This window comes from Coregonus clupeaformis, chromosome 16, assembly GCF_020615455.1.
Source record: "Coregonus clupeaformis isolate EN_2021a chromosome 16, ASM2061545v1, whole genome shotgun sequence".
In the NCBI taxonomy this organism is placed as follows: Eukaryota; Metazoa; Chordata; class Actinopteri; order Salmoniformes; family Salmonidae; genus Coregonus; species Coregonus clupeaformis.
Genome location: NC_059207.1, coordinates 1270872 through 1287103, shown reverse-complemented (window position 1 = coordinate 1287103; position 16232 = coordinate 1270872). Strand labels below are relative to the sequence as shown.

General features: G+C 44.3%; 1 protein-coding gene across 1 annotated transcript in view; it reads left to right on the top strand.

Annotated features, from left to right (window-relative positions):
• The window catches only part of LOC121558104 (beta-1,3-galactosyltransferase 1), a 135065-nt gene that overhangs the window by 39543 nt on the left and 79290 nt on the right, over positions 1–16232 (top strand). The gene's annotated exons all lie outside the window — the stretch shown is intronic.

Sequence of the window (16232 nt, the reverse complement as noted above, 5' to 3'; positions counted from 1 at the left end):
TTCACATCAGGAAGAATAAACAATCACAGTGGTTAGTAAAAACGTAAGGTAATAAATGAGCAAGAACTGAAAATAAATGCGTGTATGTATTTTACTAGGCAAAACATGGATCATCCAGCTTGGTCTCAGAGTCAGTAGCAGAGTCACCTGCATCATCCTGGGCCGGTAACAACAGCATCATACCTGACGCCTGCACCACTCCTACCACTGACCTCCTGAGACAAGGGACGATGCAAGCAGCACAACACATTAACAGCAAAAACACAATTACTAGGGTCAGAAATCCAGTAACCACCATAGAAGAGTACTCACCAAACCAGTCACTCAGCCAGGAAATAAGGCAACATCCACAAAGAACAAGTATACCCATAGAGGCCATAACTTCACCCAGAATAGTCACAACAATAGTTTTCCATTTACCAAATACGTTATCAAACCAACCGTTTATGGAGCTATCAATACCAGAGTTCTCAACCAGTTCGTTCGCCAGCGTGGTGATGGTCACTCAAGCGCTTTGGTCACGGGCCCGTCCGGTGCTATATTGTTGGAGATGAAAGTACAGCACATATATCCAAACAGAACACAAACCCCGTCCCGCTCAGCCAAAAGCATATCTAAAGCTATTCTATTCTGCCATGTCATTAAGCTAGTTGCCGCTGTCTGCTCAGCTAATCCCTTTATTGCATCACGAGTGTGGTTAATAAATCTTTTGCTGGTTATATTAAATATAATTTATCCAATCTACATTTTTATTAATTGTTTGACCACCAGAAAATACTTGATTCAAACCCAGCTGCGATCTGATTGTGGATCCCATCAATATATATCCTTTCATCAAAGGATCCCGGGAGGAGGTCCTACTTTCTATGTGACAACTCACCAATCTCTGACACGTTTGATTGTTTGCGTATGTAGGTGAGTTCACAATCAGTTATCACCACACATCCATCAGATGTCAGCACGGGCCTGGTTTTGGCTCCTATAATCCTCTTGCTGCAACAAAGAGGAGAGATTTAGTCATGGTCTCTTTAGGTGTGACATTCTCTGTGTGGGAGCAGGAGCTAAGATGCCCTACCCTGTATCCTATCCTTACTAGTCCTAGAAAAACAATAATAAGAATCCCCTGTGACTTCAAACTGAGGCAACCCAGGTCGGGATGACTTTGTTATCGGGGGAAACAGATAGTGCAAGTTACCATAAGACTCTTTCACCACATTCCCAGGTGGCTTGCATGGAGGAAAAAACCTGACAGAGAGTTAAAGCCTGTCAAGGGGAACGGAGTAGTTGTTATCCCTGGTTTGGCTGTCCTACAGGCAAAACAGTCCTCTTTAGACATAGTTTTTTTTCCCGTATACTGAATCCATTCCAACCACAGGTTAAGATTTCTATACCCCGTTTCCACCTGTACTACTTCCTCCAGGTCCATAGTTTTGCACTATCTTTATCACAGCCCCGGTCTCACTACCTCCCTCAGAGAGGTTTACTCTAGATATTCCCCTTTCCCTACGTCTAGCTGTCTCCTATGCCTTTTCAACTTGTGTTAGGTTAACTACCACTTCTGGCTGAAACAGGAGGGTCCGTGTGTGTTAGGAATATGGCCCCCACAATCAGACAGCTACCTACCGTCGGGAGACCTGTGAATCCCCACCCTTGCCCTGAGAACATGTCAGATGCCAGAGGCCAACCCATTGCTTTACCTTCTATCGAACTCACACAGGGATGATCAGACAGGGTAAGGGAATCTTCGTTAAGGAGGCAACCCCCGAACCATAGTGGTGATCGGATCTTTCTCCTAACTCTGTGTTTGTTCGTCAGGTGTAGCTGGTTTTGTACAGTGTGTGACATGCACCCAGATGGATCTCTCAGCTATTCTGCTGGCAAAGGCAGTACTTGGTAGGGCCCTTCCCGCCAGGCCTGATTCAGTCTCCTGGTTAGATAGAGTGGGTCACCTTCTCCTTTAGTTCACCTGTGGGGCACAAAACCTCTGACATACAGGTGTGGTTAATAAACTATCATACATGTTTTGTTTTTTTGTTTTTTTTTAAAGTATTTTGTCCTCTCCTTCGTATATATTTAATAAAGTATTTTGTCCTCTCCTTCGTATATATTTAATATTTAATCCAACCATCCCCCTCTTTGACACATGATTTGGCCATGTGTCAATATTACCACCTACCTAAACAATCACTTTAGTTAATATTGGTATTTCATTATCCAATTGCCATTCCTCCACTCTCTCTTCTGTTATTTATGGTTCAAATCAAATATATTATTACCAAATTATAATCTTCTTCACAATTTTCACAGTACTATAAATTACCCTCAACTTAGTAAAATAAACTATCTTAAAGTCTTCCTCTCATGCCTTTAGAATGTACTAGTGTGGATGATTAATTAACACCAGAATGTTAAAACAGAGTTCAGAGGCCATTGAAATCATTTAACGAACTGTTTAATCCCATAGTATACTAAACAATTACCATTATTCTAAATATTTCATAAATGTTAGTTATCCCAAGTGTTCATTAAGTCCTCATGACATTCATTCTCATAAGAAATCATATATACCCCAAACTCAGCCAAAACCTAAAAATCCATAAAATTCACTGTGTGCACCTTTAAGACCTATAACCCTTGACCTGCTGAAAACCCCCCAAAATTGAAACAAGGCTTTATAAACATCATACTAGGTGTGTTGTTTTTTATTTGAAAACCCAATTTGAAAAACAACCACAAATAGCCAGGCCTTAATTTGGTAGCTCACTTTTATGACCTAAATACGGCCTAACTTCACTACTGCTCCCCTAGCCCTTGGCAACATTCCAACGAGATGAGCTAATCTCTTTCTCCTGGTTATCCCCAGTCTTAACCCATCAATAATTGTTTGTATCAATCTAATTCCTCATAACTAATCTATAAAACCACTCAAAATTCCTCGAGTATACAATTATTATTTAATTGATTACCCTAACTCTGCTACATGTACCAACCATTTATATTTTCCCGCTAAACCATTTCAGTTCGCTATTCAATTTATTTAACTGTTCTCTCTGATTATGCCCTAATTAATAAAACAAATACTTGCTATCGTTGATTAGCATACATTTAATAATGTTCCTACCATCTGAACTGTACTGTCTCTCACCCTCCCCTTGCTCCTTCGGGGAGAGCGCATGGTAACCTTATAACATATTTTCATAGACTTTTCTAGAATACTTCTATTTAAGCTATCTAATTCAACCTTTCACATCCACATAGTAATCTAGGTATATAGCCCCACTGCGAAAGCTTTGTCTACTGTCCCTACCTGTGTTCGAACCAGGGACATCGCCAGTCACTCCACACCATCTACGATTCTCACAAAGTAAATACTTTCACGCCGCACATCCAGCCACGTCATCACCCCCGTCTAGCCAGCCCCTTCCGTCTCAAACACCCTAGTAGCCTAAATAAAACACACTCTAACAGCGTTCTGCATTTTCCTCTATCATCGGGTTTAAGAACTAACGTAACAACATTAACTATTCTCTATTGCTGTAGTAACGTCTTGTTTGGTTCAGTTTATTTATTACGGAGTGTCCATAATACTATAATAATACATAATCGAATTCCCCTCATGCATACAGATTTCACCTTATGCCATTGAAATGCCAAATAAACCATAATAGTTCAATGGAGCCCCCTATTGGCTCTCCCCTACCTATACATTACTTCTACAACCACTTTAGTTATGGTCCGATTACAAATTAAACCTTATCACATGATCAAACAACGCCACAACCTTAAACTCATATGGGGCGGCAGGCAGCTTAGTGATCAGTAGCGCCGCGCCAAGAACCGAGAGGTCGCCGGTTCCAATCCCCGAGCCGACCAGGCGAAAAATCTGCCGATGTGCCCTCGAGCAAGGCACTCAACCCTCAATCGCTCCTGCAAGTCGCTCTGGACAAGAGCGTCTGCCAAATCACCAAAAATGCAAATGTAAATATTCTCTACTTTCTCACCCATCTCATCCCTCGTCAGAAACCCACAGGCACCTCTCAAATAATCACCCCGTGGTGTTCCCAGCCAACTCCAGTCTTTCCTCGCTCCAAAAGCCACACTTTCGCTCTCTCCAGCCCCCTCCCTCGCAACTCTCTCTTTCTCTCTCACTGCTCATTTCTCCTTTACACACCTTATGTATCTGTTTTAAGCATGGATTCGAGTTTATCTGCGTCCAGACGTCCCTCAAAACCATACCTCTCCCTCCACCTAATGTCTAGAACTCTGCCACAGTTAAACTTCTACCTCCTCGCAACCTATAGGGTAGGACCTCCCCTAATAGGGATTTATGCAAAAGGTCTCAGTTCAAACTGGGTCCCTTTAGGAATCTAGTTGTGGGTCAAATCTTATCCACCAATGCGTCAATCCGTAGTTCGACACATTCTGGATACGTTTATCTTTATTCCTTATTCCTTATTCCTTATTCCTTAATTCCTTAGTATAAAACACAGTACCAGATATCTCATGTATGCCTTAATTCATTAGGATGGAAAATTATTTAACAAGTATTCATACTCACGCTCAGTACTACTGATCATAATTTGGTATTGGTCTATAATACAATATGCAAGATTTCGTTTTAACAGGCTCTGCATACCTTTTTAGAAGAGCGCGCTCTGATCAGGTTTCCTGAGCCAAGACGAATAGTTGATTTCTCCAGGATTTTCAGGTCACTCTTCCGTCTGTTTTTAGATCGATGATTTGCCTTTTCCTCTCGCACCAACTTTTAGATCGAATTAAAAACCATTCGGCACCACTCCCGCTCTATCCTGTATTTTTTGATCTAGATATTCATTAAACTTGAGTTTTGGGACGGTAGTGGTTGCCATGGTTATACAGTTTTTTTAGACTATCTTGGTGCTCTTAGCCCGTCACTGGCCGAATCCAGCAATGTATTCTTGGCGCTGACTGAGATTTATCTCTGATGTCCCACCCTCGTACACAAAAAATGTTCAATACTTTATTATTAGGAATTATTTTGCAAAAGGTATTATTGTTTTTCAATTATTCGAATTATTATATATTTTCCCAAAAGGTATCAGAACCGCCCTTTTGGAACAATATATTAACAAACCCGAGCGCTCCCAAAACAATCATCAATTTAATCCCAGGAATTATTTTGCAAAAGTTATTATTGTCTTTCAGGTACTCGAGCTATTATATATTTTCCCAAAAGGTATCAGAATCGCCCTTTTGGAAGAATATATTAACAAACCCAAGCGCTCCTAAAATAATTATCAATCTAATTCTAGGAATTATTTAGCAAAAGTTATTATTGTTTTTCAGGTATTCGAGTTATTATATATTTTCCCAAAAGGTATCAGAATCGCCCTTTTGGAACAATATATTAACAAACTCGAGCGCTCCTAAAATAATTATCAATTTAATTTTGGGAATTATTTTGCAAAAGTTATTATTGTTTTTCAGGTATTCGAGTTATTATATATTTTCCCAAAAGGTATCAGAATCGCCCTTTTGGAACAATATATTAACAAACTCGAGCGCTTCCAAAATAATTATCAATTTAATTTTAGGAACTAAGGAAATACCAACTCCACAAGAGGGAAAAAGTTCAAGTCAGCTTTTAGCGCAGCGGCTACATAACAGGCAAAATAGGACTCGGTGGTCCTCTTAAAAGTTATCAACTAGTTAGTCTCATGAAACGGCCAATCTTACACAACATTCAGGTTATCATTTCAACAATTACATTTTTCATTACATATCAGCATCAACACACGAATTCAGTTTGAGTTCCTCACAGTACATATAGTTGAGTGCCACGTCAACCAATTGCCCGACTATCTGAACTTGTATTTTTTTTTTTTTTTTTTGATTCTCCTCAAGGAGACTCCCAGTCGTTTAAACCATTCAACTGGCGTCTAGTCGGGAGAACCTTTTCTGGACTTGGATTCTCACAGAATTAACTCAACCCGACTATCTGAATCTTTTTATCAAGTCACCAGATCCTTCTCTTGTGGATCAAATAAAAGGGTCCATCGCTTGTGAACCAAAACCTCTGTAATAGGCTCCTCACTAGAAAGCCGCAATTCAACAGAAAATAAAACCACTGTAACTAGACTTCTTCTCTTAGAGTCACATTTCAACAGTAAAAACCTAAGATTTTCAGATATCAACAGTAAAAATAAAAGGGTCCATTTCTAGTGAACCAAACCTCTGTAAATAGACTCCTCACTAGAGAATCACAATTCAACAGAAAATAAAAGTCGGTCCTCCTCTTGTGAACCACTGTAACTAGACTCCTCTCTAGAGAGTCACATTTCAACAGTAAAAAGCCTAAGATTTCAGATATCTTTACACATGTGCCTTTTGAGTCATAATAGATATGTTATAAATTTAACAGTAATCCATACTCACGCCCAGTACTACTGATCATAATTTGGTTTATCCTAAAATACAATATGTAGATTTTGTTTTAACAGGTTCTGCTTACCTTTGTATTGACGTCGGTTTAGATCAGTTTCCTGAGGCGAGCTGGATTCTCGGCTGCTCCTGCGGACAGGTCACCCGTCCTTTTCAGATCCGTCTCTTACTTGTCTCCTGTCTCTATCAACTTTTATGGACCGAATTCAGAGTTAGAAAACCACCCTCTGCTACCAATTTTGTTGATGATCACAAGTTTACTGGAGAACGGAGACCAAGTAGAGACTTTCGGACAAGGTGGATAATTGTATAATATAAGGCAGTTTATTCAGAGGTAAAGATATCTGTAAATAGCGTGCACGGACCCGTTCGTCAACCTCGTAGGGAGATATCTGAGAGCGAGCCCCTAAACATTGTGTGCTGACATTTTATACAATAAAATAAAGTAGGTTGATTCTAGTAGTTCTGATCTTCTGATTGGTCCTGATGAGTTGGTCGAGGTCACCTCCATTGCATTGGCTCTGAGTCGGGTTCTCTGTCTTCAGATGTTCAGCCTAAGAGAAGGGGGTTTTTGTGTGTGTGTGTGCTTAACAATGATGATGTGTGTGTGTGTGTGTGTGCGTGTGTGTGTGTGTGTGTGTGTGTGTGTGTGTGTGTATGTGTGTGTATGTTTAACAATGATGATGTGTGTGTGTGTGTGCGTGTGTGTATGTGTGTGTGTGTGTGTGTGTGTGTATGTGTGTGTATGTTTAACAATGATGATGTGTGTGTGTGTGTGTGTGTGTGTGTATATGTGTGTGTGTGTGGGGGTGTGTGTGTGTATGTCCTCAGAGCAAGAAGTCGTGAGTTGGGAGAACTGAGAGACCTATGGCGTGGGTGTTGTCCATAGCCACCTGCTGATAAGGCCGACAAGATAGAAGTCTTTGTGCATTGTATTAAATACAAAGGCCCAACACAAGATGGGTCATGCACAAGATTTTAGTCAGACCAAGCTATAACATTATATATTTACTACGACAACAGTAACCTGCCGGTGGGGAGACGAAGTGGCCTGGTGGCCCTGGTGACACACTTCCATGTTTAACGATGCCTCGAGAGCGACTTCACTCATTACACATGATGATAATGAAGCAGAAGGTTACTAAGGGAATCTAGGCCAGCCTGACCTATTTTACTGTGGAGCGCAGATGCTCTTTTGTCATACTGGGATGAAGGAGAGTGGAGGAGAGGAAAGGAAGGGGAGATGATGGGAGAAGAGGAGAGGAAAGGAACGTCGACTTCCAGTGTAGTCCTTAGGCGGCTGAGGCAGTGATGGAAGTGTTGAAGACTCTCTGGTTTACTAAGCATCAGATTCTCAAGAGGAAACATCCACAAAGTCCCAGAAATAATGGTCCAATTGGTAAACTTTTTCAATGAGTTTCATGATGAGGTATATCCACAACATCCTCCGTAGTATTTTCCGATAGAACAAACCACTATATCCAGTGTCTCAAATGTGAATCGATGGTACATCACTGCTCAGAGAGGGCGAGAGAGAGAGAGAGATAGAGAGAGAGAGAGAGAGAGAGAGAGAGAGAGAGAGAGAGAGAGAGAGAGAGAGAGAGAGAGAGAGAGAGAGAGAGGGAGGGATGTTCTTCCACTGCAATCAGTCCTGTGTTTTCCACTGCTGTGCACAATCTCTGTTGCATCTGAGCTTGAAGGACATCTGACTTATAACGCTGAGCAGAGCTTAAAGAGGGACAAGTGGGAAGAACAACCTTGATTGGAACACTTCCTTTCTGTATACATTTATATCAAGACGTGAGCCTATCAGGGCAGACTGAAGATCATTTCTCAAGGTTACAGGTAGTGTTTCACTAGGAATTGCAATACTGCTAGAGATGGAGTTGCGTATGGAAGCTTTGTCTGCTCAACGTATTGAGAGCTTTGTTGAGTAGACAAAGCTCAACAAACATTATTTCACCAGCATTACAAGAATGGTATTATGGTCTTTGGCGTGACGTTGACAAAGGTCGTTGGGCTGACATTGTTTTGAGCCGGTAGGTTCATGTTGGCTACAGTTTGTGGTACAGTACCTACAATACAGTGCCCATCGTTGTCATCCTTTAATTACATCCACTTTGAAAACACATTGACTTCAGGGTTGCTATTTCCTCCGATTTATTTCAACCTTACAACTTTGATGCACTTTTATCCAGTCATAACACACAGGAGGAGAGTTCTGCTTGTGATCTGAATTAATTAGTAAGCCAATCTTCATGTCACTGTGTAGCCTCAATATTGTTTGTATTTAACAACATCTCTACACTCGTAGAAAAAAGGTGCTATCTAGAACCTAAAATGGTTCTTCGTCTGTCCCAATAGGAGAACCTTTTGAAGAACCCTTTTTGGTTGCAGGTAGAACCCTTTTGGTTCCAGATAGAACACTTTTGGGTACAATGTAGAACCCTTTCCATAGAGGGTTCTACATGGAACCCAAAAGGTTTCTCCTATGGGGACAGCCAAAGAACACTTTTGGAACCCTTTTTTCTAAGAGTGCATTGTTCATGTGCTGAGGGAGTAATTTGCAAGTTAGTGAGTGCATACATTATTTTTTTATTTTTCATACTGGCCCCCCGTGGGAATCGAACCCACAACCCTGGCGTTGCAAACGCCATGCTCTACCAACTGAGCTACATCCCTGCCGGCCATTCCCTCCCCTACCCTGGGCCAATTGTGCGCCGCCCCATGGGTCTCCCGGTCGCGGCCAGCTACGACAGAGCCTGGATTCGATTCCACTTTCTCCACACAGCCCGTGTGGCCATTCATCTCATGGAACCGCTTAGAGAACATCTCAGCGCCTACACTTCCATGACGCTCACACAGTTGTTTAATGTCATCAGTCTTCGGGCACTTCCCCGTCGCTAAAGACATATGACAGGTCCCCCTTAAGGAACGTTTTCTGAAGGTTAATTGTCCCGTTTCCCGCCTGTGGTCCTCTTTGGATCAGACGCTCGCTATCCGTTTCCAAGCAGCCGAGCCGCTGACGCTTTGAATTCCAAACGCGCCCTTCAGTCGCACACTTCTCCACTGTAATTAGGATCGCAGAGAGCAGGAGTGTCAATGGAAAAGTTTAAAGGGAAGACGGCGGGTTTGACTGATGCTTCTAATGGCCTTCGGTCGCCAAGGCGTGTTCTTACAATGGCTTTCGAGGGAGGAATGATGAGGGGGGGTTGAAGGGGAGGATGGAGGGGGGTATCATTAATCTACATGTGACGCCACACTATCTGATACAACATTGTTATTTTTCCATCAACAGGAAGTCATAACTCATCTATACCAGAGCAGTCCATGACTTTTATTGGTTCATTTTTGACAAACAAGGATATATATAGTTATGAATCACTGGCACTATTATCCTGCTGTTACCATAGTCATTAAGATGGATAGACGTGATTGGCAGTACTTGATTTGATATGGTTCATAATAATACATGTTTTGTTAACATAATAGGCTACGATTGACGTAATTCGCCATGACAACGGAAGAGGATGGTTAGACCACAGATGCTTTAACAGTGTTTAAATGAATTGATTGATTCAGGGACGGTAGAGAAACACTATTTTGTTAAGTGGGAAAGCAGAAGCATATTACAGCTAATTAAAACCCGGAATGGCTAATTGATCCATGATCTTCCCTGTATGCTCTCAGGTCATGCAAAGATAAATCAGGTATTTTAGATATAATCACCATAGCTACTGTGGGAAAAGTGCTGATATATTTGACAGTGTTTAACATTGTCAAAATGCTAATGTTCTCTGGTAGCTAAGATGTTGTTGCAGAAGTGGCACCACAGGTCACAGAGTGGTGGGATGTAGTCCCGTGTAACTCAGTTGGTAGAGCATGGCGCTTGCAACGCCAGGGTTGTGGGTTCAATTCCCACGGGGGGCCAGTATGAAAAAAAATAGATATATGCACTCACGAACTGTAAGTCGCTGTCACACTCTGGCTCCGGGACTGTGTGTTAGAGCCAGGGTGTATTTCATTTGGTGGTGTTGGGTTGGGTGAGTTTCATTTGTTTGTGTTTTTGGTGATTGGTTAATGACTCCCAATCGGAGGTAACGAGTGTCAGCTGTCGGCTCGTTATCTCTGATTGGGAGCCATATATATTCTGTGTGTTTTCTCCTGTGTTTTGTGGGTTATTGTTCCAGTGTTCCAAGTTCTGTCAGTGTTACAGAGGACTTCACTATCGTCATTTGTTGTTTTTCGTGGTTGCTTTATTAAATAAAGTCATCATGTTCACTCCACGCGCTGCGTATTGGTCCGCTTCTTCAGACGATCGTGACAGAATAACCCACCATAAAGGAACCAAGCAGCGCGTCCAGGAACAAAGGGTCTGGACATGGAAGGAACTGGTGGAAGGTAAAGGGTCCTGGACGTGGGAAGAAATCCTGGACGGCATGGATCGCCGTCCATGGAGCGAAACAGAGGAGAGGCGACGGAGAGAGGAGCAACGGCGTCGGCAGAGCCAACGTCGGAAGGACGAGAGGCAACCCCAAGAAATTTTTTGGGGGGGGCACATGGCTTGGGCGACGGAGCAGCAGGAGGCTGCCACAAGGCAGAGTCAGAGGGCTGCCAGGTTAAGGGGGCTGACGGAGGCAGAGAAGGGACGGATTCAGTGGGCTACCAGGTCAAGGGGGCTACTGGGTAAAGCAGGGAAGGAAGGTGTTGAGGCACGGCGTGAGGTACTGGGGTGTGTAACCAGTTCGGTCCGGCCCGTTCCTAGTCCCGAGGTGCAGCCAGTAGTGTGTGTTCCCGTACGTGTACGGCCTGTTCCGGTCCCTCGCACTAAGTGTAAGGTGCGCGTCGCCAGCCCGGTTCGGCCTGTTCCTGCCATACGCACCAAGTATGCGGTGCGCGTCGCCAGCTCAGCCCGGCCTGTTCCTACTCCACGCACCAGGGATACGGTGCGCTCGCCAGCCCAGCCCGGCCTGTTCCTACTCCACGCACCAGGGATACGGTGCGCTCGCCAGCCCAGCCCGGCCTGTTCCTACTCCACGCACCAGGGATACGGTGCGCCGCCAGCCCGGCCCGGCCTGTTCCGGCCACTCGCACCAGGGATACGGTGCGCGTCGCCAGCCCCGCCCGGCCTGTTCCTGCTCTCCGCACTAGGCGTGAGGTGAGTCCCCAGGGTCCAGCATGCCCTGTTCCGGCTCCCCGCACTAGGCGTTATGGGAGTCCCCAGGGTCCAGCATGCCCTGTTCCGACTCCCCGCACTAGCCCTGAGATGCGTGTCCTCAGCCCGGTACCTCCAGTTCCGGCACCACGCATCAGGCCTACGGTGCGTCCCCAGGGCCAAGCATGCCCTGTTGCTGCTTCCCGCACTAGCCCTGAGATGCGTGTCCTCAGCCCGGTACCTCCAGTTCCGGCACCACGCATCAGGCCTACGGTGCGTCCCCAGGGTCCAGCATGCCCTGTTGCTTCTCCCCGCACTAGCCCTGAGATGCGTGTCCTCAGCCCGGTACCTCCTGTTCCGGCACCACGCACCAGGCCTACGATGCGCCTCAGACGGCCAGAGTCTGCCGTCTGCCCAACGGGGCCTGAACTGCCCGTCTGCCCAAAGTCTGCAAAGCCGCCCTGTCTGCCATGAGCCATCAGAGCCGTCCGCCAGACCGAGCCGCTAGAGCCTTCCGCCAGACAGGATCAGCCAGAGCCTTCCGCCAGACAGGATCAGCCAGAGCCTTCTGCCAGACAGGATCAGCCAGAGCCTTCTGCCAGACAGGATCAGCCAGAGCCTTCTGCCAGACAGGATCAGCCAGAGCCTTCTGCCAGACAGGATCAGCCAGATCCGTCAGTCGGCCATGAGCAGCCAGATCCGTCAGCCAGCCGTGAGCAGCCAGATCCGTCAGCCAGCCATGAGCAGCCAGATCCGTCAGCCAGCCATGAGCCGTCCAGCCAGGATCCGCCAGAGCCGTCCAGCCAGGATCCGCCAGAGCCGTCCAGGCCGGGATCCGCCAGAGCCGTCCAGCCGGGATCCGCCAGAGCCGTCCAGCCGGGATCCACCAGCCAACCAGGATCCGCCAGAGCCAGCCAGCCAGGATCCGCCATTTAGTCAGGTGCTGCCCCTTAGCTCGGTGTTGCTCCTTATCCTGGTGCTGTCCCTTATCCTGGTGCTGTCCCCTTAGCCTGGTACTGCCCCTTAGTCCGGTACTGCCCCTTAGTCCGGTACTGCCCCCGTAGTCCGGTACTGCCCCTTAGTCCGATGCTGCCCCTTAGTCCGGTGTTGCCCCTTAGTCCAGGTGGGGGTTAGTTGGAGGGTGGTCATTGGGAGGAGGCTACCGAAGCAGGTTGTGACTGCGGTGGGGTGGGGATCACGACCGGGGCCAGAGCCGCCACCGGGGACAGACGCCCACCCAGACCCTCCCCTAGACTGTATGCTGGTGCGCCCGGAGTGCGCACCTTTAGGGGGTACTGTCACACTCTGGCTCCGGGACTGTGTGTTAGAGCCAGGGTGTATTTCATTTGGTGGTGTTGGGTTGGGTGAGTTTCATTTGTTTGTGTTTTTGGTGATTGGTTAATGACTCCCAATCGGAGGTAACGAGTGTCAGCTGTCGGCTCGTTATCTCTGATTGGGAGCCATATATATTCTGTGTGTTTTCTCCTGTGTTTTGTGGGTTATTGTTCCAGTGTTCCAAGTTCTGTCAGTGTTACAGAGGACTTCACTATCGTCATTTGTTGTTTTTCGTGGTTGCTTTATTAAATAAAGTCATCATGTTCACTCCACGCGCTGCGTATTGGTCCGCTTCTTCAGACGATCGTGACAGTCGCTCTCCCTAAATGTAAATGAAATGTTTTTTCCTCCAGACCCTATAGAGTATGACAGTGATTAAATAAGTTGTGAAAAGGTTTTATATGGGGTATAATGGGACACATCAGGTCACATTGTTTAAAACAATAATATTTATATGAATTATATTTTAAAACTAGACTAACAGGGATTTCCTCTACAGACACAGAGACAGCAACTGTGATTGGACAATAGAACTCAATAGAATATGCTTTATGCATGTTTGCATCGTGTAGGCCAATGCAACTGTATGCCTAATAAAAAAAGTACTGACAGTCTACAGTATGTCATCACTATTATGTTGATGGATTAATTCCAGTTAATAATTTTGGATGGAAAAGGTCTAGGCAGCCAAGCCAGCCCAAGTTTGAAAATGTGATCACATACACATTTCCTCCTAACACAGATAAATGGACTATAAATACATAACATGAACACTTTGTTTACCCTGGCCAGATGGATGGGGCACATAGGCTGTATGCAGCTGCTGTTGTTAGTAGCCTACTCCTGCAACATTTATGTAAAGAGTTTTTGCATGTGTCTGTCGGCGTGATGTGTTATCACCGGAGGAAAGTGGAAAGCGCACTTGAGGGTGCGTGTGCCCGGCCCACGCAGCCCGTGATTTCTGTGAATCCAATTGGTCAAGGCACGCACAGAACCTGCAGCACTCCGATGTGAAGCACAGATAAATTGCCGAGTTGACAAATCATGAGGCAAATCAGTCTAAAAAACAGTACTTTGTCCCTCTTTTAACGCCTTTGCTTCAATATTTTTGTATGAAACTAAATAAGAAGTGGTGCTCCACCTGATTGAAAAGGGAAAATGTCTGCTCGCCACAAGTTTTCCGCGGCCCTGTGTTGTTGGTAGCTGTTTAAAGGATTATTAAAGCTTAGTGTGCCTTTAATGTAATGTCTACACTGAACATCTTGCCACATAATAACAAACTTACCAGTTAAAAGAGTCTGGCATCACAACTTATTTTACAACTGATCCCAAATAAGTGTTATACTGTTAGTGCTGTCTTATTTTCCTGAAGGAAAGAGATCCAGTAAGTGACTAATCATTTTTGTCAGCTAAAATAAAAGTGCTATAATTTACCTTCATTCTTTCATTGGTGAATAATGAAGTGATACTTTGTTTCTGCTTTGCCCTCCTTAATGATGGCAATAATTCATGTTATGCTGATGAGCCCACAGAAAGAGTTGCATAATGCATTTCAAATGGCTAAATGATTACAGCTTCGGATGAATGGAGTGAACTGTGAACAACGGCATGTTTTCTAACTGCGATAAATGCATTAGAGTAAATGTGAGAAAGACCTCCCCGAATGCGGAATCACCCACAGAATCCCGACTAAATTGCCTATGCCTGGTGAAATAGATTTCAAACGGTTTAATTTATCACTATTATAAAGGGTTTTTCATAAAGTGATGAAAGATCATCGGCAGGCCACCTGTTTAAGTAGTTCCTGTGTTTGTTTGTGTGCGTGCGTGTGTGCACATGCGTATGTGTGTGTGCCCATATGTGCATCTTTGTGCATGCTTGTGTCCCTCTTACAGTGAGTCAGCCCTGTAGATTTCTGTCTTGTGTGTACTCTGACTGCTATGGCCCCTGGGTGACGGGCATGTGTGTATAAGACATTATCAGCAGTGATTCTCAGGAGGCAGAGGTGACAGTGCACATGCTGGGGCTGAGACAGACAGACAGACAGACAGACAGACAGACAGACAGACAGACAGACAGACTCCTGCCACTTAGAGTCCATTGTGAAGAGAGGAGTTCCTCTCTAATACCCAGAATGCATTGTTGTCTGCCAGTTATCAGGCAGGGGCGGTGACAGGGCTGCAGTAAGGTGGGGCAACAGTCTCTCTCTCTCTGTCTGTGTCTCTCTGTCTCTCTTTCTTTCACTCTCTGTCTGTCTCTATCTCCCTCTTTCTCTCTCCCTTTCTATTTTCAATTGGCTCTACTCTTTACTTACCTAGGCAGTATGGTTCTATGATTGACAGAGAGGCTAATAGGTAGATGGCAGGTTCTTGGCTTGCACTAGAAATGGCTTCGCCTAGGGAAGTGGTTCAGAATGGATTACAAGGCATGTTGTGGAAAAACAACATTTATTTTTTATGTTTCCAGAACACCCTAAGTGCACTTTGTATTCTAAAATGACTTTACTCTCAATTACTTTCCCATTTAGAAACACTACACAGGGTTTTTAACCTTTATGAGCAAAATAGAGTTTAGCAGTAATTACAAAAACTTTTCTTTGCATTTATATATAGGTTTATCTGAAACCTTTACCAAACTATTGTGTGCACATCCAGATGCTGTCATACAGGCAAGTGTTTGATTCCATTTACTCCGTTTTTTTCCTCATAAAAAAAAAAGTAATCCGATGCATTATGCTAATCAATTAATTAGACCGTTTTATGGTTATTTAAATACATGAATTTTCCTTCAATTTAATATAATTCACAACAGAAATGAGAACCTGATAGTAATATATGTTTTTTAGTCCTTCATTTTGCATCAGCACTGTCAGCCATAGTAACGCATTAATCAACAGAGAAAGGGGAAACTCAATTTGATACGAGAGAATTTCATTTGACCTTTTATGCAGTAAGTGGGTCTGAATGAGAACTGCTCATACATCAATAGATTCTCAACCCTCCAGAAGTGTTTATGGTTAGTACAACAACATGGCTGCAGAATACTGATCAGATGTTGGCTCCGCTTCTACCATATCAACATGAATTTGGCTTGAATTGTATGCAGTTTGGATGAATGCGGACAGATCTATATTTTCTTTGAGATTCCAACATCATGGAATCTGGCAACCTTGTTCATTGTTATGACTGCACAATGGAGGTAGAAGGGCTGTTCACAATATCAGGTTTTACTTGTAACAAAAAAGTAGCTTTTTTATTTACTTCTATTGTCCTCAAAGAGTTGCTGAATCTCCTCTCTACTTCAGTTGCCTTTGCACAATATC